Source organism: Dermacentor andersoni, chromosome 1 (assembly GCF_023375885.2).
Source record: "Dermacentor andersoni chromosome 1, qqDerAnde1_hic_scaffold, whole genome shotgun sequence".
Taxonomy (NCBI): domain Eukaryota; kingdom Metazoa; phylum Arthropoda; class Arachnida; order Ixodida; family Ixodidae; genus Dermacentor; species Dermacentor andersoni.
Window position 1 is genome coordinate 35,479,271 of NC_092814.1, and position 25,541 is coordinate 35,504,811.

At 48.4% G+C, this 25,541-nt stretch overlaps 1 protein-coding gene and 1 long non-coding RNA gene across 8 annotated transcripts in view; one reads left to right on the plus strand and one right to left on the minus strand.

Annotated features, from left to right (window-relative positions):
* LOC129380429 (uncharacterized) overlaps positions 1-25,541 on the minus strand; it is a 109,243-nt gene that overhangs the window by 62,948 nt on the left and 20,754 nt on the right. For all 3 annotated transcript variants that reach the window (XR_008608441.1, XR_008608443.2, XR_008608442.1), the window contains exons 2-3: positions 20,892-20,993; positions 14,191-14,380 (exon numbers count right to left, since the gene is read on the minus strand). This is a non-coding gene — a long non-coding RNA (uncharacterized lncRNA). The remainder of the gene's footprint in view (positions 1-14,190; positions 14,381-20,891; positions 20,994-25,541) is intronic.
* Positions 1-25,541, plus strand: part of LOC126545767 (sushi, von Willebrand factor type A, EGF and pentraxin domain-containing protein 1-like) — a 185,683-nt gene that overhangs the window by 17,673 nt on the left and 142,469 nt on the right. The window lies entirely within an intron of this gene.

The window sequence follows — 25,541 nt, forward strand, 5'->3', positions numbered from 1 at the left end:
GTCGTGTTCCCACCGACGGCGCAGGCCGCAAATCGAAGGCGTTGGCGGCTACGGCTGCTAAGCGGTGCGAGACAGCTGCACTAATTGTGCACCGTGGGCAGCGCACAAAGGGGCCACGCGCGGCCGTCCAAATGGGCGCCGGGGCCGAGTTTCGTCGTCACGTGCGCGCACGGGTGCGGCTACGTGTCCGATATATATCCGCCAACGCCGAGTCCAGCGTTTGTTGGTGCCAAGGTGCAGAGCGCGACGCTGCAGGACGCGAGCACAGTCCTCGGCTGTCCATGCGGCACAGCGAAAAGTGGACCAGTCGCGGCGATTAACCACGGCGCCCAGTAGGCGTGGGAAGCGGAGCGGCTGTCCCATATGCTCTTCCGGCATACTCCTAGACAGTCCACAAACATACTTATTCCTGAACGCGTGTCGACAAGAGTGGTGTTAACCGAATAAAATGGATCGCCTTCGGTCAGTAGTCGTGTCTCGAGCACTTTCATTCATACTATATATATATACCGCTGAGCCGAATGCTGTCGCACGGCTGAGGCGCCGGGATTCCGATGGGAGCGGGTTGCAAAAACTTTCCCCATACGGCGTGTTGCTTGGTAATTTGATTTGACGTTGATTCCGACTCGACGCTAATGAAACTTGCACTGCAAGTAAATTGTGATATTGCGTAACGCCTCATGTGACAAAAGCTTACTGTTTATTTTTTCTTTGGCGATCCATAGAATCTCTTTGTACCCTATACCTGCATATTTAAATCGCAAATGCAATGCTCACGGGGAATTCTATTTCGACGTGAAGGCTATGTTGGTTCCAAGCAAGATTTTATTTGAGCAATAATATCACTGCCACTCGATAGATTAGCGTTATTTATGATAAGTGACATTTGGCTTAACGCCGTTGGATTGGTGCTGCTTGAGAAAGTGTTAATGACATTAGGTGGAACCCATATGCGCGAGCTGATAAGATTTACGACTCATTTGAGCTCGTTTCAGCACTGTGCGTGATGGCGGAGCGTAATTAGTTACCTAGAAAACAGTGAAACGAATCCACATCAGAGGAAGGCAAAAGAAGTTTGTCAAGGTAACCTACATTTCGTTAATTTCATCGTGCTCGAGTGGCAAGGGGCTTTGCATTATCGGGCATGCACTTAACCTTGTGCTACTATAGCCCCCTCACCGTGCGTGTTGTTCAAGCTCGAAAGTCTTCAACTACACGCTTCCCTACTGCTCGCGTCAACAGGTTAATTCATCCTTACGGTCAAAACCGTCATGGCGCTAGATAATTTTTTTCTTTGCACACTGGCCGTATGATAACGCGCTCATCGCTTGTACTCTTCTGTGGCTGACAACATTTTCCTTAAATATACGTTCGTTGTATGCGGTTTCTTTTATTTATGAATATTCCTTTGCCGTTGTCACGCTTTGTTTACTTCCCTTCCTCCATTTTAAATGAGGTGTATGTTATCATATGTCTTTCAGTTAGAGCACTGCTTTAAGACAATCTCTTAATTAGCTTTTGCTGTATCGCCCCTTCGTTCCCCAGTGGAGGGTACGCAGCAAACCGGACGTGCCTCTCGTTAACCTCCCTGCGTTTCGTTCCTTGTCTCGTTATATCTTTCTAAAAGGTAACTTTAGCATAAAGTAAACTTCGTGTAAGTAGTGCTTTTCTTTTTCTTCATACGAATGTCCTCATCGCTATTGTGACCATCATAAGATGACGTTAGTTTTGATCCCGTGCCATGTAGATTACATTGTTAAGCGAATACGCCATTAAGCGACACTACAGATTCCCGCGTGTCGGAAAGTGTCTCCGTTCCGGCGACAACGGCCGGCGCTTTGCACGTCGTCTTGACGGAGCGTGCGTACGTGCTCGAGAGCCGCTCATCCGTGGCATGCACCGTGCTCGCTTGTCGCTCTGCTGACTAAACGCACTTACCGCGCGTAGCTGTACACCGCGAGCGCTTCGCGTGTGCGGACTACAGGGCTGTTCTGCAAGTGCACCGGCACGAGTGAGCAGTCCTCCTGAACATCCTCTCGCGCGCAAGCAGTGCTCTTTCGGTTCCCCCTTTCCCTTGCCTCCAGTGCAGGGTGGCAAACCGGACGCTCGTCTGATTCACCTCCCCTGCCTTTCCTTGTTTTCCAGTCTCTGAGGCGCGCCGTTCCTTCGGTTGGTGTCTCTTGGCGGCGATGGCAGCGTGTCTTGCGTTCTCAAATAGCGCAGCCGGCAGTGTCCGCGAAACTTAAGCTCTCGGAGATTACTTCTAATTAAAGCTGAGGTATACCATATTGGGAAATGTTGGAATGCCGACAACACGTCGTTTCCTCGAGACAGCCATTTCTAGATAGCACCAAAATGCGATAGAAAGCATCTGTCACAACAGAAATGATTCTTATAAATATAGAGCAAAATAACATTTTGATTCGCATAACAAAACTATACCTACTATCGGCTATTCAATATTATGGCACCAGCCTGCTGCTCATTAGGGATACTCTCTGGGCCTTGGGTGCGGACCCTTGGCAAGAGAGAGCGTAAACTTTATTTCCAAATCAATAAGATTTGAGTCCGGCGTCTTTTTAGTGGGTCTGGGCACCCACCGCGGACGCGGTTCCGAAACCTTGTCTCGAAGCGGCTTCCTCGGCTCGCTGGACGGTCCAAAGTTGTGCTGTCAGGTTCGAGCTGAGCAGTGCGGTCTTCCAGTGCGAGCGGAGGCTGGCGGTTTAAGAGACGGACTGGTCGGCACGGCCCGACTGGTTTAAGTGCCGACAATCCCATAACATGTGATTAAGTGGGGCAACCTCGCCGCACGAGGTGCATCTGTTTGTAGTGTACATGTCTAGATACATGGCGTGCATGAGTCTGGGATTTCTGTCAGAATCTGTTTGTAATTGTCTGAAGTGCATCCTGTCTTGCATCCTGTCTAACCTAGCGTGAGGGAACGGGTATACGCGTCTTTGTGACTGGTAGTGTGTCGTGAGGTCGTGGAACCTGGTCATACTATCCTCCCACCCCCAGAGGTTTGCAAGGCTCTAACACATTACTCACGATCACACTGTCCTCCAGCTTGCATTAAATTCTCCACTTTTTGGTTGGTACTTTACACCACTTCATAGCTCCTTTTTTCCTACAAGTGAAGTGGGACAAATCAGCTTTTTAGTGCCTTTAGTTTATCACATAATTAGGCGAGTCTAGCTCTGCTAAAAGCAAGTGGAATGTAGCTTCACGGACCCACATACCAACAGACAAAACGATGCTTTGGGCAATTCAGCTCTGGCTTCAGAAAACTGGCGAACCAAAGAGCCAGGGAAATGCTTTGCTGCATAGCATTATGTAAATCTGCTTTCTCACTTCGCAGACGCTCCACAAAGACCATTGCACTGAGCAAGACATGCCTACTGTGTACGCCGAAAGCAAACGAAACATTGTTTTGAGGTTTTGCTAAATTTGTGTCATGTGCATGTACGCACCTCAACACTCGAGTCACGGAACCGTGTTTTGTTAATGGTATACGCGTGGTGCAAGCGAGCACTGCAGGTGGTCTTTTATCCGTACCAAATCAGTTTCATTGAAAATTCTCATACGCTGTGGCGAAGTCTTAAGACAACTCCGAAACCAAGCTTAGGACAACGTGCCAGCGCTACGCAACCGTGACATTGACGTGCCACAACGGAATATGGAGGGTCGCGCGGAAGCGGAGCGCACACATCAACAGGCGTCGCTTTTCGCTTGAAAAAATGTGCGAGGCATAGACTGTGAAAAATGTGATCGAAAAGGAAACGACCGCCCAATGTGACTGAGTACGGTAGGAATGATTGATTGCTGACACGCTGCGCGACCGGTTCTCTTGCAGAATTCGCGCAGCGCGCTTACTTCATGAAGCCTGACAATAACGACAACATTCCTCTCGCCCCTCTTGTTTTTCTTTGTTTTTTTTTTGCACAACTTCATAAGTCTTCGGCACATCGTCTAACCTTCCTGCTGAGCGGTAGGTAGGCCTATACTGGCCCTTATCTGCAGTGGTAGGGGATTTAGCTAAAAGCCCGTGTCAGGCGTGCGTGTATAATATATTTCTTTGCGCATAATGTAAGTATGAACGGATGTACGGCGCTATACATAACTTCCTTTTTTTAGACGCTTGAGGTGTTTGCTGTAATTTCGTCCACGAGGAGACGTGATAGACAGGTTGGTGCTCCGCGAAAAAAAAAACGAAACGGGGGAGGAGAGAGAGAAATGCGAAAACAATTCCACATTTATTTCAATGTGGGAAGCAGTCGCGTGGGAAAAGAAAGAGGCGTTCTGGCACCGAGCTATGCAGCGCGCCGAGCATTGTCCTGCAGCCAAAGCCGGCAGGCACAAGTACAAATAAATGTGCCTCGTCGTGTGAACACGAAGACACTTGCCAGTGGATGACTTCTCTAGCACGACAAACAAAACAAGTCGCAGAGGGAAAGTGGCCGCGAACATGACGTGAAATGAAATCTGCACAGAGCTGGGGTGCTGGGGCGCGCAGAACGTGTAGCGTGCGCCTGCGAACACTAAAGCTGTCCCTTCGTTTGTAAAGGCAGGCTATCTTCTTGAAACCTGAGAGGTGCAGCGATTTTATATTTCTGCGCTTTCGCTCGTCGACCGCTCACTGTCTCTCGCCGAGACGTCTTTCAAGGACCTCGCAGCGTGGCGTCGATCGCAGCGAGCCTTGTCTGTGTCGCGAAGTGTCGCGTCTCGCACGCCCCCCCCCCCCCCCCCCCCCCCTTCCCGATGTGATACACAATAAACCGTCACCGAAGCACGCAGCCTCCAACAAAATCTGCCCTTTCTGGTCGCGAAGAACGCGCACTGGCAATGACGCGCGCACGGCGTTTAGACTTTCAGGCGCCAGGGCTGGAAGACGTGCGTCCGGCGCCAGTATTCTCCTCGCGATAGCACCCTTTGGAGATAGCGTGGGGGTCTGTAGTTAGCTGCATTCAGCTCAGAGATACCTTCCATTTCTTGTGCGACTTGGGCGTCACCTCTCGGTCAAGTAAATTGCCAACAGGGGGTTATAGTTTCGAGCATAATGCACGATCATCACGTGGTGGCGATCAACGCTACGCACAAAGTATCTATAGATCGCGAGGAGCAACTCCGGCCTTGCTTTGTGGGGAGTGTATAGCAGGCGGTTTAAAATGATGCCGGTCAACGTTAGACTCACGGTGCCTGCTATTTATATATACACGCAGCTCTTCGGAGGCTTGGCAGCCGAAGATGACCAGCGCTCCAGACGGCATTGGAGGCTCACGATAAGGAGCCGCACCGGCTTACACTCACCGTCTATTTGACAAACAGCGGCGCGTCTACCGACGCGGCAAAAGCGCGAGGCGCTGTTTCATTGCCGAGGGGCAGGAAGCGTCAGTGCTGTGCTCTGACCGCACACGTGTCTGGTCCCTCCTGGCTGCTGAACCGCCTGAGAGTAGGACCACCACCGTACGCTGCGATGAACAATTATTCATGCTGCTCATGGCTCGCTGTTTGTTCGAAATATAGCGCTTGCCGAAGGCTACCTGGCTCCGTGAAGGGACTTCAGGCTTGAAGTTTTTACAAGAAAGTTTGATTTGTGCACAAGCTTCGTTGTTGAAATGTCGTGACCAAAAACTGTTATGTAAGCACGGTTGCATAAAAGAAAAAAAAAAAAAAAAAGAAACGTACTTTCTTTGCGGTCAGTGCATCCGCCTTATAAGGGGGGTCCCAGCTGGCTTTAGCAACAGTTTAAAAATATGCGAATGCCACGTAGATGGACAGAACCAAAGTAATGTTGTTTGCCGTCGCTTGGAGATACTCAAATTATTTCTTTTCATTCCACCAAATTAGACAATTAGTCTGCATTACTTAATCAACTTCTCGAATATCATAATTAGATGAAAAGTGTCAACAAGAAAATTCTAGAGCGACATGCAAAACTCGCGATACAGCTTTCTGTTGCTCAATACGTGCTACATAAAAGTTTTTCCGATCGTGAAAGGAGCCCGCAAATGCACGCAAAATTGCAGCGCGACTGGCCGCTCGAGGCACCTTGCGTGTATTTGCGGGCTCCTTTCACGCTCGGAAAAACACTTTTATGTAGCGCGTATCGAGCAACTGAAAGCTGCATAGGGATTTTTTCATGTTGCTCTACAATTTTCTCATTGAGACTGTTGATATAACCATAGCATTTGAGAAGTTGATTAATTAGGACTAATTAATTACGTAGAATGAAAATCATAATCTGGGTATCTACAAGCGAGGGCCAACATTACCTTGGTTTTGTCCAGTGGCGTCCCATTGGCATATTTTTAAACTCTGCCTAAAGTTTGCTGGGACACCCTGCATAAGAAGAAAGCATAGTGTATGCTTCTCCATGCAACTACCCCACTCAAAAGCATAGGCCAAGCAAAGAAAAAAAAAAACGATGAAAGAGAGAACATGCAAACACGTCCTGCTTCAGGCGTCCTTTATTTCACCATACTTCTTTCTTTTCTTTTTTTGCCCGCGTGCTACTTTGCACATACATTTTCGATGTAAGTCAACCAGTTAAATTGCCACACTGCACTGCCGAATTATAAGCCGACCCGCGAAGCCACGAGAATATACCAATAATTTTTTTTTTCATTCGGGCCCAGTATTTTCGCCGTTCAAAAAAACGAGGTGTAATACCAAAGGGGGCACTATAACCACAGAGTATACCCCGTGTGTGCGGTAAGAACGAATATGCATAATGCGATGACTGGCAGTTGATGCGTTTGACTTTGTATGGATGATCACGACGTGGAAAGATAACTGGTGGTAACTGAAAGAAATCGTCGTGAAGTGATGGATGGTAATAAAGCTTATGGAAAAGTGATAGGCGAGAAATCTTACGGCGAAGTGCTAAGTTGTCCAACTCAGCTTTGTTCTTTAACGAGGTGACGCTGGTGTAACGTGAATAATCTGAAAAAATAAATCGCGCAGCACTGTTCTGCAAGGCTTCGATGTTATTGATGAGATAAGTTTGTTCGGGATTCCAAATGGCAGACGCGTATTCTAGTTTAGGAAGGATTAATGCTGTGTAAGAAAGGGCTGGGGTGCGTTTGCAGGCATTCTCAGATCATGAACAGCAGGTTGCCATTATCCCTCAAGGGAAAAGTGTATAACAGCTGTGTCTTACCAGTTCTCACGTACGGGGCAGAAACCTGGAGGCTTACGAAAAGGGTTCTACTTAAATTGAGGACGACGCAACGAGCTATGGAAAGAAGAATGATAGGTGTAACGTTAAGGGATAAGAAAAGAGCAGATTGGGTAAGGGAACAAACGCGGGTAAATGACATCTTAGTTGAAATCAAGAAAAAGAAATGGGCATGGGCAGGACATGTAATGAGGAGATAACCGATGGTCATTAAGGGTTACGGACTGGATTCCAAAGGAAGGAAAGCGTAGCAGGGGGCGGCACAAAGTTATGTGGGCGGATGAGATTAAGAAGTTTGCAGGGATGGCATGGGCCACAATTAGTACATGACTGGGGTAGTTGGGGAAGTATGGGAGAGGCCTTTGCCCTGCAGTGGGCGTAACCAGGCTGATGATGATGATGAATGTTAAGTACGCTAGTTTTTTAACATGCATTGGGGCTTCTTTTAAGTTATGTTTAAGAAGTCCGAGAGTACGGTTTGACGAGGCAAGGGTAAGATTTATATGATTATTCTATGATAAGTTTGAAGATTGATGCCAAGGTACTTGTAAGTTGTGGCGAGTTCCACAGCGTTGTTATCAAGGGAGTGGGTGGTTGGAATTTGTGGCCCATTGGTGAAAGACACGAGTTTAGTTTTGGAAATATTTAATGCCATTAACCAATTAGAACACCATGCACTTATTGCCTCCAGGTCAGTTTGTAGTAAGTGGCTATCAGTGTTACTTGTTACACATCGATAAAGTACACAATCATCTGCAAATAGTCTGATTTTGGTTGACACGCAACTGGGTAGATCAATAATATAAATAAGAAAGAGCAAAGGTCCAAGTACGCTGCCTTGTGGAACTCCAGGTGTAACATCAGCATAACATGAGTTGGAATTGTTAACTGATGTAAACTGAATTCTAAATGAGAGAAAATTGATGATCCATGCAATTATAGTAGGGTGAATGTTAAGCTGTGAAAGTTTAAGTAACAACCTATGATGTGGAACACGATCAAATGCCTTAGAAAAATCTAAAAATATTGCGTCAACTTGAAACACAGCGTCTATCAGTGCGTGAATGTCGTTAATAAATCCGTCGAACATATGTTAAAACTTTTTTCGCCTCTTCCTTGGAGTTTGGCGTTCGTCGTCGTTACCTCGCCGGTTGCATCTGTGGATATATGCAGACAACTACTGGGTATGCGCTCAAATACATAGCCGGCAGTCGTATGTGCAACTGAGTAGGCGTCACTGGCTATGCGCCCATTTTTGTCCAAGCCCCCAGAATGAATGTTGTATCACCGCAACACAAACTGTACAAAAGCTATAAATGTATTAAGACGTATGTGTCCTACTTCTCTGTGCCCATACACTTCTCATCAACGTTCTTTTCTCGACAAGCATCATACATCGACTGTGCTCTCGCGACGCAGGCAGCCAACAGCTACGCGTGGCTCATAATCACATTGGGGTTGTGGTAACCTAAAACCTCAGGATTTCATTTTTCTAGCTAACAGCCACAAGTAAGGAGGCGGTGCTCGCGTCATGTTCCACTGTTTCTACATCGCTATCTCAAACAAGCTTCGCGTCATTTAGATTACATTTCGTTGGATCTGCGCGTTTTTTTTTTTCTTTCTTGGGAGCAGTCTCTAACGCAATACCTTTGCACCCGGAGCTGTATATGGCTAGGGTACCGTAGAACTTTTGTGTCCGCACACAAAAAGTACCATCATCAATGGCTCGTACCCCTTTAGCACTCATACACCCGTAACCAAGCAAAAACTGCAATGACTCATAGCCTCGTAATGCAGAGGCTACAAGCCCTCGGTACAGTGAAGCGAACAGTGCTTACATTCTTTCTAATCACGCATACAACATACAGATCAGCATGTAGAAAACTGTCATCAGTGGCTCATTCTCCCGTGAGCAATGGCTCATAGCTCGGTAATGTTCATGGCTACTCAGTTTGCGTGGGTTAGTTGCGATGTAGTCGTTGTCGGGGATTTCAATGTGGATGTGTCGGGATCCAAAAGGGAGTGGTTTACGCGTCTCGTGTTGCAGGCATATCGCTTGCGATGCCACAGCGATCTGGCCCAACCGACCACCCAGTAGCGTACGTGCATCGATTTGACATTATCAAAGAATGTGTTTGCAGATGAGAGTATACCGATCAGTGTGTATCATAGCGACCACAAAGCCATTGTGACCGTCGTTACTAAGTGACAACGAGGGATGCAATAAAATCTTTACCACAAGTTTTCTTACCACGATGCTTACAGTCATCCACCTTCGCAGAGTGTAATGGCATTGAACTTTTTATTTATTTATTTACTTTTTTGTATCTGAGGACGGGACCTGCTGTTTCGAAGCACCAAAACGATTGTCACTTGGGCACATGCAGTACATGCCCCCAGGAATTGGCTCGGTGCGTACAAGATGCGTCCACAAGGAGCTTGCTTCTTTTTTCCCCCCATATTTTTTAATTTCTTTACACCGGATATATTTCTCTCCGTCACGTGATGCGGGTATTTTTCTTCCGTGTCCAGGTCGCGCGAACGGATCGAGAGAAACGAAGCATGCCATTTTTCTCAGTGAGGCTCGCCCGGATACCGGAGAAAGTCGGTGGTGGAATGGTGGGCCATTAATTAGGGAAAACGACGCGCGACCGCGTATCTCTTGAAACCATCGGCGCGGCTATGTCGGCGGCGCTGGCAGCGCCTGGGGACTCAGGGGTAAACGGGGGGGGGGGGGGGGGAGGCAACGCCGACCGGCCTTCGCACAACAGGACGCGCGCGCGAAGCGAATATCCGCCAGGCGCGAGCAGTTCGCGCACGTGAACGTCAGCCGCAGGCACGCACAACTCCACCACTAAGCGCAGTAGCGGCAGCAAACGACGTCGATCAGTTGAGTACCACGGCAGCTCTTGCTTTGCTGAAACGGTGAGAAAAATGGAGATAGCGCAAGGACCTCTTCCTGCGTTCGCACTGCAGGCAAGCTTTACCAGCGGCTGCCTGTAGCACAGTGCAAAGCTGTTTAATAAAGTGGCTACCTCGGCGGAAATGCACCTGCCCTTAACTACATTGAGCATACGAACGAGTTATGTGTATACACCTTCGAGCGCTTGTCGCGAGTCTGTCTTCGCCTAGCAGTGGTCAAGGCCTACTGCTCGCTCAGCTCGAGGGCACGGGGACAGCCGCGGTGCTTGTATAAGCGCGAGGCTCAAATGCGCACGCCATTTTCGCGCTTTGCTATTTTCCGATTTACCTCCGTACTGTATCATGTGAATTTTATCACTGCAATATAAGGTTTGCAGTTGGTCACGTTTAATGTAAGCGAATGTTTCGCTAATAACATCGCCAGACGCGAAGTTTCGGTAACAGGCTAACCAGCGACGAAGTAGGCTGGCTTTCCATCTAGTTTATTCCCGTTTAAGAGCTCCCGCAAGATAAAAAGAGAGAGAGAGATACGTAGAGTACCGGAGAGAAAGAAAAAAACTTTATAACAAAAGCGGAATGGTCGGCCCTAGGCACATTCCTCTGGCCAGATAATCTGCACTGGCAGAAGAGAGAAAGAACGAGGAACAAGATGGTTGACTATAGAGGGAAGCGGCAAAGCACATAACGGACACGTGGACTTATAGCCCCGAGTCCCCAGACGTCTGCTGTCTAAAAAAAAAAAAAAAAGAAACACTAAGGCCTGGATAATCTGAATACCAGGTTTAGAGTCACGCCAAGGGTATATACTTGGGTATCACGCCAAGTATTACGTCTCACGACAGCGGTTGGCTGTCGACACGGACGGGAGCATCAGCCAGCCTTTGTCGATCTTCCGTGTATTGAGGGGTAATTGCATGGCAGATGCTTTGTGGTACTTTAATGCGCATGGCATGTGTGAGTCTGGAGACTCGGTACGTCGCATCAAGTGCACGTGAAGGCGTGTAAACTCCACTATACAGCCCGCGAAGAAGACTGGCACTGCTTCCCAGTGCCAGTGGATTTCGCTGAATGTTTGGGCACAAATGTTCTCAAAACTACGCTCAGGAAACTTGGTGGACATGCCTTGAGTACTGTATGACCGACTTCAATTCCACGGTCGATATATTGGCGCTAAATTATCAGACTTGGTTAGTATGAAGTTTACTTAATGAAAAAAAAACTTTCCAGACAATTTTTGCAAAATTTGTAGTCTGCTGCTGTTACGAATTTTGGCCAGCAAGAAATTATCATGTCGTCTCGGATAATTGGAGACAGTTGCCGACGGTTGACACACCTGCTGCATCTCTGGGATGAGGCCAGTTTAGTACACTGGACAATCTCCTGGACCTGTCCACATTACTCAGCAAGGAACCGACCGAGCAGACGCGCCAAATCGCAGGAGAGACGGCCTAGCTTTAATAAGAAAATTATGCTCTCGAAGGTGTGTATTTGTTGCACTGAGGATACTTAGCCGGGAGAGGTATATTACGCAGCGAAACAACAAACGGCGCCTAAGTCACGACGAATGGGTCACGTGATCTTCTGGCACACGCGGGAGTGTTTGTCGGACCGAAAGCGCGCCGCACGCGTGTTAGCACGCGCTAACAGCTTCGCGCATCGCGAGTGTTTTCTTTTTTTGTGTGTATGTGCTTTGTGCGCGTCTGCCGAGCCGGATCGTCATGCCGGTGAGTTGTTACTCGGTTGGTTGGGTAAATCGCACAAAGAAAGGCAGTTAGATTGGTTTTTTTTTCGTTTCCCAAGAGACGCAAAGCGGCGACACACGTGTAGGCGCTGGCAATGCACCGCGACAAATGGCAGGCATAAGACGCTCACAGAATATGCGGAGCTCACTTGCACTTTTCTCGAAAACTCAATATAAGCGGCTGCTTCCTTGGCAGTGTGCGGCTGTTTTACTGCTGGATGATGTTCGTTTTGAGAGGGAACGCAGGAGCCAACAACCGGGACAAAAGCGGTCACGCTAGCGTTTACGTGATGAAAACAGCACAGGAACTCTGTACTTTGCATATTGTATTAGATTAGTGCGGACTACGTGAACTGCGGTGTGCTAGAGTAGCGAACAAGCATTTAAACCTCCTGCCACATCGATTGATGTGACACGGGCACTTTCCATCGCAGCTCAGCCAGATCCGGATAAAGTGCTGCTATACAGAGGCGACTTCCGATCGCCATTTTGCTCTATCGGGATCCATTCTATTTTGTATAAAAGCACTATGTTTAAGCTTACTGCATGTAGATACTGTGTATGTCTACTTGTGCTTACTGCTCTCTAATGCGCATGAACCTATTTATTCACTTCTACTCAATGTTTTAAGCCGAAGCTTCCATTACATGAAAATTTCCAGCGTTCTCCGCAAAGCCTCACGGGTTACGACGCTTGTCGCCTCCAGATCTTTACCCGACATATCGCATTTAAAGCCGCGTGCTCGTGAACATGCACACGCGCTAGTGCACAAAAGAGGATTGGTTAATTTTCTTGGAAATCAATGTTTGAGGGCGCGTCGAGGAGACGCATTGCGAATAAGGCAGTAAATTAGAAAGTGCTCTTCAACGCACGCGTAAACAGGTGAACGCACTATCGCACCCTACCTTTACTTCCTAACTTCACCGAAATCTTTGAGGTCAGTGATCTGGTATGATGCCGAATGCGTGTGATGTTCGAGCAGCCAGTGCGCTATACGCGAATGTTGGCTGCCTTTCCTGTCCTTGCTCTCTCTCTTGGGCGCTGTGCTGGCAGTTGGGAATCACGCACTTTTCTGAGAAAAAGTGTGTGGGGCAAGCCTTTATGAGGTAGCATTCTCTTCTTTAGCCCGACCGTTTGATCATAGAGTGCGATATAATCGAAGGCTATCTCGACAGTGCATTGGTGCACTCACAGACTGAACTCGACGTTAATATGTCACAGCACTCCAATCACAAAATTAAAACCACACGTGAGAAGCTGTGTGAGGCATGTCGTAATAGTTTTGTAAACACGGCACTCATTGTGCCAAAGAGAAAACCGGTTCCCGCTGCTTCTCTTGGACAACCAGCCTAGAAACTGCTTCCCCGAACATTGTCTGGCCGCGTATCGTCAAAGGGCCGCATGAATAATGCACCACAAGCAATTATTTCTTCCAACACTCGTGGGAAACAGTTGTTTTGACGGATGCGCGGTATCCCAGCAGACGGGCTGTCGTGGTAGACGCGTGTATACCGCAAGGAGCGCAGTTGTGCCGTTCCGCTTCTCGACAGGCTCGTCATCCTTCGTTGGTTGCGTTAGCCACGGTGATGGACGCGAAACGGGGTGAAAAGACTCTCTGCGGGGTGAAGACAACCTCGCTTCATGAAGGCCCGCCACGGGGGCGTTCTGCTGAGCACGAGCTTGTGGGCTTAATTCTCGGCACCGCATTTCGATTACCGCGAAATGAAAAAAAAAGAAAAAAGAAAGAAAGATGCGCGCGTGTATTCAGGTGTAGGCGCACGTTAGTGAATTCCAGGGCGTCAAGATTAATAATCTGGGTACCTTCACTGCGGCGTCCTTCGTAGCCCCAGCTTTTTGGGACATAAAAGGACAACTGCAACGAAATTTCACTTTGCCGAAATTGGTAATAAATTAGGAGTATATGCTATTGATGCAATCTTGGTAAAACTGTACGGCTGATAATTGTCTGATTTGTTTTAAGAGAAGCGTTTAAATAGTACCTAAGCCGATGACGTAAATCCTTGCACGTAACCTCCGAGATATATTAGCGCACTGCCGGTCGCAGTATGATAAACTGTGGTGCCAGCAGACAAACCTTGCAGCATTTGGAGATATGCTTATCATAGTAACTGCGCATCGAACTCTGAACCCTGTTAGAGGAGTACTTTCAGAAGATTATGTAATGGACTTGAGGGATGAGGAACTAGTGAATGGATGGAAGGAAGAAAACGTGGTCAGTGTCCAGCGTATCAAAATCAGGCGCGACGACAAACTACCAACGAAACACATATAATAGCCAAGTTTGGCTCGAGCACACTACGGGAGACAAAGAAACACGATGAGTCCTTACATTCCGAATCCGCAACGCTGTTTCAAGTTTCAGAGGTTTGGTCATGCTTCCCACGGCTGTCGAGTGCGGCTGACATGCGCGAAGTGCGGAACGAAACATCATTCTGCTGACGACTCTGATGCTGAGGCCCATTGCGTGAATTGCGATGGTGGCCACTTTGCATACTTCAGAAGTTCAGATATTGTGGAACCTGGAAGAAAAAAGAAAGAGATAATCGCTCTAAACTTCAAAGAGAAAATAACATTCAGAGAAGCTGGTCAGCGTCTCACTCCATCATTTGCACAGAACACAAGCTTTGCCGAAGTGGTGCCTCGGGGGCAGCAGCACAACGGCATTTGGCAGGCGCCCGATTCACGTGCAGCGAGCGCTCGGCTACCCTACCTTCCCTGAGCTCCACCATCTCAGAGGCCTCTGCTAGGCTAAGATGAGCCCATCGACCTCCGGGCGTGTGTGCTACAAGGTCTCGTCTTTTGAGGCAAGGATCTCACGGCAGGTACGCCGCTCGCGAGAACGGGTGTCCAGCACCCCCACAAGAGGCGATGGACATAACACGCAGCCAGATGGCGCAGCCAGAGCATAAGGAGCGGTGCGAATAGTTAGGCCGCTCCATCAAACATACGCCCCGAATTACAGGGCCCCAGAACGGCTCTGTAAGCTAAACCAACATACCTTTGTTGATTGGTACACACAGCACAATATTATTTTCAATATGGATGCTCCAATATTACAATGGAACGTCAGAGGTCTCCTGCGTAACCTCGATTATGTTGTATAACTCCTCCGTGAATTCCCTCCAAAGGTGCTCTGTGTACAGGAAACCCGCTTTAAGACTAAGCATACGAACTTTCTCCGCCGCTGCGTTATTTTTCGTAAAGAGCGCGACGAGGCTACTGCGTCGTCTGGCGCTGTTGCAATCATCATTGATGAGTGTATGGCGTACCAGCGCTTAGAACTCCAAATAGCTCTTCAGGCAGTTGCAGCTCGCGCTGGGCTTTGAAATGAACTTATTACTATCTGATGTATGTACATATCCCCGCATTATCAGCTCCACAGACGATAATTTCGGGCCTTAATTGATGAGCTGCTTGAACCTTATATAGTTCTTGAAGATTGGATGTGCATTGTACTTTCGGGAGTGGGGGGGGGGGGGGGGGGGGGGTGTCTCTAGCTGCGATTTGGGGGGCCGATTAATTGAAGGTTTTCTCTTTTCCACTGGGACATATCTGCTAAATAAAAACAAATGGACCAACCTTTCACAGCGGGGGTGAGCACTTAACGGCCGATAAGAATCGCAAGGCTCGCTTCAAGACGCCATATATAGTCAAGAGACGACGTTGGGAAAGATAACGACAACAGGAAGAATTCCTAGCATCGGAGGCTACGAGAGAATCAGTTGGACGCCCTTCCCGAGATACCAGGCCCCGTTCACGCTCGAGGGCCCGCTCGAGAACCAGAAAGTCCAGATCACGGAGCCGCACACCCGGACCGGCCCGAACCAGATCCAGGAGCCGTACGCGTTCGCGGTCCCGCCGCAGCGGAGGCGGCCCGGCGGTAGAAGAGGCCACCAGTAAGGTGAGCTGGGCAGACGCGGTCAAAGGCTCGTCGCGCCGCGGCGGAACTGAGGAGACTGCAGCTTCTAAAGAAATAGCAGAAATGAGACGGGGAAATGCGCAGTTGAGAGAATTAATCTCACACCTCACGAGAGAAATCCAGGAACTTAAGAATAGTAGAAGGGTGGAGATATCTCCCCGTCTGAGTACTTGTAGTGCAGGTGCAGCTGCGGTAACCCCTAATAATAGCATGGAGGAGGACGACAACCCTCCACCACCTAAGAGAAAGGCTCCAGCCGTTAGCAGCCAAACCGGATCGCAATTGGCAGACCTAGGGCAGAAATTAACAGAAATGCAAAATGTACTAAAAGAACAAGCGGAAGCCGTCTGCAACCTCACGCTGGCGGTCTCGACCAAAATGTCGAGACTTGACAAATTCGGAAGCAACGTGGCCGACCTAAGTCTTAGGGTAGCCAAGCTGCAGCCAGTTACCACCGCAGGGGCCCCCATAACTGGGGTCGCATCTAATCAATTCCACGACACCCCTGTAAACACCGCAGGAGCATCTGGGGTCGTTCAGACCTCCACCCCACGACCAGACCAAAATAGGCAAGCACAGTAAAAGAGGCGAGCTGATTATATGGCAGTGGAATTGCAGGAGTTACGCCGCAAAAAAAGCGGTCCTGCAACAACACCTTAAAAGCAAATCGAAACCCGATGTAATAATGCTACAAGAGACACACGAATTAGCAAAACTACCCGGTTACCAAGCCATCGGTCCCCCATCCGGGGAGAACCAATTGGTAACTACTTTGGTCAGGAAAGGCTTAGTGGTCGTTCGTCACGACATTAAGGTAGCGCGGATTGAACAAGTATTCGTAGAAATTATACCCAAAAGCAAGAGCCAATGCAGCACGTTTATCCTCAATCTATACAGCAAGCCGGCGCACATACGACAGCGCTTCCTAACCCTTTTTAGGAGGGCCACCGACATTGCGGGCTCCCATCCCCTACTTATCGGGGGAGATTTTAACGCCCCGCACAGAGCGTGGGGCTATGCCTATACGAGAGCCAAAGGCATGGCTTTATGGCAGGATATACAGGAAACAGGCCTGACCCTCATCACCGACCCCAGCTCCCCCACCAGAATGGGAACAGGGCTGACAAGAGACACCACGCCCGATCTAACATTAGTAAAGAGCGCAAGAGGAGCGAGTTGTAATAACACGTTCGAAGACCTTGGTAGTGACCACAGAATCCTCGAAACGAAATTATTGGAGAATTTAAAGATCGAACCCAACAAAGCCTTCAAATGGACGGACTGGGACCAGTTCCGCAAGAATCGAGCTGGAATGACGTACGCGCCCATCACAGACATTCAACAATGGGCCGAAAAAGTGATGCCTGACGTCAATGAAGTAACAAAGACCGTGACGCCAGAACTTCCCGTCGAGAAGATCGACAGCCGCCTGGTGCACATGTGGGAGGCCAAACGATCGCTTCAAGCCAGGTGGCAGAGACAAAGACACAATAGGAAGTTGAGGAAACGCACAGCGTTACTCAACAAACAAATAAAAGAACACTGCAAAACCCTTAGTAAACAACAATGGGATGAGATCTGCAACGAGATGGACGAACGGATTGGCACCGGCCACACATGGCGCCTGCTCCGACACCTGCTAGACCCGACCAAAAGCAAGGCAACACATAGGGAAACCATGCGCGAGCTAATACACACACACGCCAAGGATGAGGAAGAAATCCTTTCCGAACTCGGCGACAGATACGCCCCGCATAGTCTGACTATTCAACTCGGGGAATAAACGGGAAAACCCAATTTCTCTCTGGACAGAGACTTTGGCGAGGCGGAAATCCGGGCCGCTTTGCAAAAGCTCAACAGCAAGTCGGCCCCGGGACCGGACGGCGTAACTAATAAGACCCTTCGTAACTTGGACAACGAGACCATCTCCGAACTGACCAAGTACATTAACGATTGCTGTACCCGAGGATGCATCCCTGACCCGTGGAAAAGAGCAAAAATGGTGCTCATCCCCAAACCAGGGAAACCACCAGATCTGGCCAACCTTCGACCAATATCCCTTACGTCGTGCGTCGGCAAGTTGATGGAGCACGTCTTCCTCACCCGGATCAACGCACACTCTTACGACGTGGAAGCGTATCCAGACACCACGCTCGGGTTTCGAGCTCATCTCTCCACGCAGGATGCAATGTTGCAAATCAAGCACCAGATACTCGTTAACAAGACAAGAGGTACCAGGGCCATTCTAGGATTAGACCTCAAGAAAGCCTTCGACAACGCAGCTCACGCAGCCATACTACGCAGCACTGCCGCACTCAATCTAGGAAACTAAGCGTACATCTATGTTCAGGATTTCCTCGCAAACAGGAAAGTCTCCTTAACGCTGGGCAAACTCTCATCCGAAGACAGGAACATAGGCAGCGTCGGCACCCCGCAAGGCTCGGTCATCTCGCCGATGCTCTTTAATCTCATTATGATCGGCCTCCCCGAGCGCCTCAACGCCATCGATGGAGTGCATCACACAATATACGCGGACGACATTACGATCTGGGTGTTCGAGGAAAGCGACGGAGAAATCGAACAGCGATTACAGACCGCGGTCGAGGTGGGGGAAGAGTACCTCGTCGGAACCGGTCTCGTGTGCTCGCCAGAAAAATCGGAACTCCTCCTCTAACGCCCGACGCTTAGGGGAAGACCCCCCAAGGCTTACATCTAGCATGATGCATACGAAGAAATTTGCATACGCACCAAAGACGGACAAGAAATACCCAGGGTGAAGCAGATTAAGGTGCTCGGACTCATCATAGAATCGAACGGCAACAACGGAGAAATGATCAGGCATTTGGAGACTAAGATCACGAACACGATGAGGCTCATCAGAAGAATCACACACAGACATCAGGGTATGAGGGATGCCAACGTCGTCAGACTCATACACTCCTTCGTTATTAGCCGCATTACCTATGTGGCCGCCTACCACAACTGGTACGCGGCCGAATATGCCAAACTGAACACCCTCATTAGAAGAGCACACAAGATGGCACTGGGCCTTCCAGACAGTACCAGCACGGAACTTCTGCTACAGCTGGGCGTCCACAACACGCTTGAAGAGTTAATTGAGGCACACCAAATCTCGCAACTCGAGAGACTAGCGAAGACACGAACGGGCAGGAGCATCCTGGACAAACTCGGGATAAGTTATCACAAGCAGCACGGCGACAAGACATCCCTTCCAAGCGCGATCAGGAAAAAGCTGCAGGTGGCTAATATATCCAAGAACATGAGCCCCGAATTCAATCAGGGTCGAAGAGAGAGTAGAGCCAAGGCTTCACTCCAAGCCTTCGGTAGGGACAAGGAAGCGCTGTACGTAGATGCTGCAGAATACGAGGATCGACGTGCTTTTGCAGTGGCCGTCCTCAATATCGACAAACAATTGGTCAGTTCTTGTAGCATACGTGTCAAAAACCCTGAGGTAGCGGAAGAGGTGGCGATAGCCCTAGCCATCGTTAACCCCAGTTGCAGATACGTACCCAGTGACTCGCAGACGGTGGTCAGAAACTATGCACAATTTCGCCGAAGGCTCAGGCTATACTCAAAGCCAACGCGAACTATGTCACCTCCCAGGAGACGGAGGAACGACACATTATATGGTTCCCGGCTCGCTCATCCCCCGACACCCCCGTACCCAACTTCAACGAGGAGGTCCACCGCGTAGCGCGAGGTCTCACATTCCGCGCCCGCGAAGAAGGATCCTCTCTTGGGGTTGGAAATCCAACGGAGGCATGGACAGAGAGGGACAGAATGACCAGGTAATGTGATATTACAAAATTTTATCAAAACTCAAGGCGTGTTTATCCGCCCCCTAACCCCAAGCTCGACAGGGCCCAAGCGGTAGACTGGAGGCAGCTACAAACAAAGACCTTCCCCAACCCCGTCCATCTCAGGAGGATATATCCGGACATCTACTCAGACGATAACTGCAAGCTATGCGGCAAGGCTCACGCATCTCTTAGACACATTCTCTGGGAATGTGAGATTATATGCACAGAAAATGCAGTTTCCCCAAATGAAGCTGCGGCACGACGGGCGGCCGCGTTGCGCAGCTCAAACCTAGAAAATCAACTATGGGCCATCCAGCAAGCCCGTGAGGCGGCGAGGAGACAGGATCTCCGGACCTCATCGGGGGCGGCCTAGGCCCAGGCCACGAATTTGCCGGATTGTCAATAAAGTTGTTACCACCACCACCACCTTTCACAGCACTGCTCACAACACATAGTCCTCTACAGATTTGACCATAGCATCTCCGACACTTATGGCGTGCATACAGTGGAATGTTATTAAAAATCCCTACAGCAGTGACAACTTTTTTATAGTGCGGAACACAGCAATACAGGAAAAATGCTCCCCTCCTCGGTGGAAGGTCGAATCAGACGACTGGAAGCTCTTCCGAGGACTCGCACAATTGCCGCAGAATGAAGCCTGCGCACTAAGCCTAGGTGATGCTGTTGCATACTTCATAGCTTTCCTTATTGATGCGCCATCCAAATGTATCCCACAGACAAAAGGTTGGACTACCAAACGACGAGTTCCGCGGTGGAATAAACAATGAAGGAAAGTGCGTAAGCAGCAAAACAAAGCGTGGAGACTCCTTCGCGATTCTCCAACTGCAAAAAATCTAATTAACCTCAAGCATGTAACATCGCAAGGAAGAAGTATACGCGTTGACAGGCTATGAGAAAAAGCTGCCAAAAGTATATCTCCGGTGTAATCTCTTTTACAGACGTGCGAAAAGTATGGAATAGAGTCCATAGAATAAAAAGCCGGCAATCAAAGCCATTACATTTGGTAAATACTGAGAGAGATAATCTCGAAGATCAGGCAGGTTTTCTGGGTGCACGTTTTCAACATCATGTACAGTTATTCGCACTAGCCTGAAACATTCCTTAGATACAAACAACGAGCAAAACGACAGCCTTTGGAACGGAAATACTTACCAAATGAGGCATACAACCGTCCATTTAACTTAGCAGAGCTCCAGGTATCCCGGAACTGCTGCAATAACTCTGATCCACGATATATTTCAGTCATTTATGAAATGATAGAGCGCTTACCGTGACTCTGAAACAGAGAAAACTCTGCTCTCTCTATTCAACGCTGTATGGTCTTCAGAGTATATCCCGTCCTCTTCGAAAGAAGCAGTCATAAATCCAATTCTGAAAGAGGACAAGGACACGTCTTTGTCCACCAGTTATAGACCTATAGCACTAACGAGCTGCCTCTGCCAGTTGTTCGAAAAGATTATCAATCGGCGCCTGCATCACTTTCTGGAGAGCAATAAACTGCTCGACTCATACCAGTGCGGCTTCAGGGAGTGTATATCGACAACTAACCACCTACTAAGCATTGAGGCAAATATTAGGGACGCCTTTATTCATAAACAATGCTTCTCATCTGTATTTTTAGACATCGAGGACGCCGATGCCACGTGGCGTTTCGCAATTCTACGAGATCTGTCGACACTGCGTGCCCGCAGTAGCATGTTGAAAATTATTGAAAGCTACGACGCCGACAATGAGAGCTAAAATCATTTCATGCTTCATACGGCGAACCGTAGTTATCATATGTCGGCTTAAAATCGGTCACACGTATGGCGCACACTCGTAGCTGTTGACTTTTGATGAGCGGCCTATCTGTGGTAAATGCTGCGCGACGTTGACTGTCCTCCAAGTGTTGCTGGAATGTCGTGAATTAGAATCTCCCAGGAAAAAACACTTTCCTTTACCCCATCGTCAACAAGTTCCACTACATCCGGCAATGTTCCTTGGCAACGATCCGCTCTTCAGTCTGAGTCTAAATTAGTCTAAGGTTTTTTTAGATGATGTACGTGTACTGCATGTTATACATGCAAACGATCCGTAACACGGCCTCTTATCAGTATGTTGCCCCGATAGTAGTATTTAGAGCCCGTGATTCCCGGCCCATTCCCGGGCTCAACGGCCCGGGTGAAGCATTAGTACTGCTTGCATATTCTCACATCTGTCTTTTATGGTCAATTCGCAACATATATTTATGACGATAGCACACCTCACTGGTCGTCCTCACATTTTCAGTGCAAAGATATTTTACGCATATATACATCGACTGAATTTGTGGCCCTTTAGAGCCATGTTACATCCTTGACATCGTGTACGTTGTTAACTCGACGCAACATGTGTTTGGCGCCCTTTTGCTAGAACTGCATTTTGGGCCACAAGAACCCATTAATCAATTATATAATCTACAGTGGGCGATGGCGGTAGTCAATAAAAAAGAAACACTTGTTTAACCACGTTCTGCTTTGTGTTTCTCAAGAAAAGCATTTGAATTGTACTTAGGAGTGTGAAATGGCTCAAGAGAAGGTTACAATCCATCCTAAAGTAGCCCGGAGCTACAAACGAGACATGTGCAGGTTCTTCAGAAAGCTTCCCAGTCGAAGGAAAAGTTGTCCCGGTCCGAAGATCGATCCCGCCACTCCTGGCGCGTTGCTTTGCCAGTTGAGCGCACCAGGCGGCTAGCATGTAGTTGCAGGCAGAGGGGAATTGAGTGACAATTCGAGGAGCAATAAGAGTGAATGTGCAAATGGATTCTGTGGAAATCTCCAAGGTCGAGGGAGTTTCATGGAAGAAAAGTTTACATACACCCCAAAGTAGCCTGAAGCTACTTTAGGGCTACCGGGTAGATGACTGCTTTTCTGTTTGGCTAAAATTTCTTAGTGGTAAGATGAGCAGTCTCTGTGCGATCCTGCGAATTATTTCCCAGTGCCTAGCCCTTAAGCACGGAAAAGAATCGATCGTGTTTTTAACGAAAATTCCCAGCTGTTCTTCACCTCCGGGTTCAACAGGACGTGAAGCTAACAGCAGGTCAGAAGATGGAGGTGATAACATGGTAGAGATGTAGATGCTATTTTTCTTTTCTTTAGCACTGAACTAATTTCACTTAATGGCTCGAAATTGCTCGAATTGCTGGGCCAGGCATATTCTAATGCCTGAAACGTTTCTTCGCCTCATTGTGAGAGTTTTCGGAGTGTAATTCCACAATGGGAGTAATGTTTAGAACCCAAAATAAATCGCCAGGAACCCAAGTCATCCGTAGACCAAACGACAAAACATTTAGAGATGACAGCAACATTTGTAAATGCGCATAGTTTCGCATTAAAACTTCATGGACGCGTGCTGTTTTTTGTCTTCGTTATTTTTCGTCATGTCTCAAAGGCAACTCAGATCCGAGTAAAATTCAGCAACTGCGGTGTCGTGCATCTTCTTATAGCATCATATAATGTGTATCTGTTACACGGGGTTCAACGCTTTCGATTTTTATTAGCCCCTAAATATGGCGGGATTTTTTTTCTGTTTTTATTGCCATGCGAAAATTTAGTTTCTTTTGGTGAATACATTGTTCCAGGTTAACTTTCACCGGTTACAGCCTTGTGCTCTTTATCGGTAAATATCTGGTCCACTAAATTTGTTAACGTTGAAACGCGCCGTATAATTGCGGCAGTGGCATCTAATGCAAAGAACAAGTTTTCCTGGAGCAGTCTAGCAGAAGTACAACGCCATACTGCAATGTGTGTTAGCAGGAATCAAGCATGAATACATTTGATGTTCGAACACGAATAGAATAAGTGCTTTTTGTAGCATTATGCAGGTACCAGAGCTCCAACAAAAAATACAGGAAAAAAAAAACGGCTAGCTAGATACGATCCTGCGTTATCGTTAACAAACGAGCCCAGTCGACTATCGCAGCGCGAATACTGCAGTGACCAGGGCCCGTATACTTCACCTCAGCGTAACCCCATTCTCGTTGTTTTCATCGTAGCGTCAGACAAAACGGACGCAAATAAGGAAAAAAAAAATTAAAGAATGCTTGGGCGACAGGGCTGACGCGTGACCTTGACCTCAACCGGGCTCTTCGTATCGAAGCGCATGTGAGCTCGCAGCTGCACGCTGATCGCTGTGAAATTTGCTTTCAATTAAGCTCTTATTTCACCGAATTTTGAAAAAAATTTCGGTGTACTGTTTCTTTTGCTTTTTTTCGGTTTAAAACGGAAAACCCCGGAATAACCAGGTAACTGTGGCACTAGGTGTCATGTTATGGCGTTTTCTATTGACATGCGTCACACCTCTGGCGCCGTAGCTGCCGACAAACTGCTTTTGTACATTCTACTGGGATAGACGTTACTCTTCAGGCTTTCCATAAATGACGAATGCATCATAACCAGTTTCGTCGCCCGCAGCGTATAAGACAACAGTACGGTTGTTAGCGTCGTTTACAAGTGGGCATATTTTGAAGGTTGCTGTGACAAGACTGGGGCGTGTATGATATATTCTGCAAACTGTGACGTGCACGTACGTATTGCTGGCAACAAGTCATTTGCTAGGCTTGTATAAAGGCGGGGCTGGCAGCTTCTTATGCATGTGTCTGCACAATACGAAATAAAAGCTGCAAGTAAATGTTATAAATTGAGAAAACAGCCTAGAAAAGAATCGTCGAGGTCTCCGCGTCAGCGGCACTGCATGAGGGCTACAGTGCATCCACGCTCGGGGCCCAAGCGACTTTCTTGTGACTTTATTTTTTCCGTTCATTATAATCTTAGCATCGAGGTGAATTATGGAGAAATATATATGACCTTCTATGCCATGTTTAGTGGTGAAACTACTTTGCACTAGGTAGTTTTGTGAATGTAAAGCGTGCTTCGATGCGCCATATTCAAGGAATAAACAGCAATAGCATAGCACTTTATTATATTTACATTGCACCAATCATTGAAGGAACAACGACGACGATTTAAAGCGAGCAGTCCAAGTTTGACCATAAATACGGGCCGCTTCCTCTCTCTACGTGCAGGACCAGCAAGTAAGTGAATGGGGAACGGAAAGGAGATTTGCAAGGACAAACGAATAGCTTACTCCCGCTGCCATAGCCTGCCGCGGACGGCCATATGCGATTAGGGCGCGCTTCCAAAGAGAGTCAGCGGGCCTTCTATCCAAACGCACTCAGCCGGGTACGGACAGCCAGATGAGCGTCTATGATGGTTGCACGGGCTCCCGGGCCGCCGCGCAAGCGCTTGCGGGTAAGTGCTGGCAAGAGTAACGAGCAGCTAGACGAGAGCGGACACTCGCCGTGGCTCTCGATCACCGATCCAAAGAGGAGGCCGCGCTTGTTCGTGGAAGGCGAGCCGAGAAAGAGGTCTGCGTGGTTTCTTTACTGCGTACCGGGCAAACACCGAGCTCTCGCGGTCAGGAGCACCGGCATTTTAGCAACAGCGATGCTGCGGGTCAATAAACAAGAGGTGCCTGCAACCGGACGAGCAGTCGCGCACGCAGCCTCAGATGGGGCCCGGCCGCGGTCAGGGTACGCTCGCCGTTTCGGGCGTGTCTCCCGGGCTGGGGAGAACGGCTCTGCGGAGCCAACGTGCCGTGACGCCTTTCAAGAGTTCGTGCAGCTTATTCGACAAGAGCAATGTGTTTGCGCTGGCCTCGCGGCGTGGGCCAAATCTCTGTTTTTTGTATAAAGAAGGCGTGAATCACGTTCCGGATGACGTGGCTTGTACGAAACGTTTCCTGCGCTGATTTTGTCAATCTTTGCCTCGATGTCCACTGATTACCGAACGCGTCAAGCATAGACAATAAGGGCGCATCCACTCCAAAGGATGTAAGGCGTTCAGTCTTGCTTCCGACAGCAGTCCATTTTCTAGTCATTTAACTCTTTGTTATCGTTGGCGT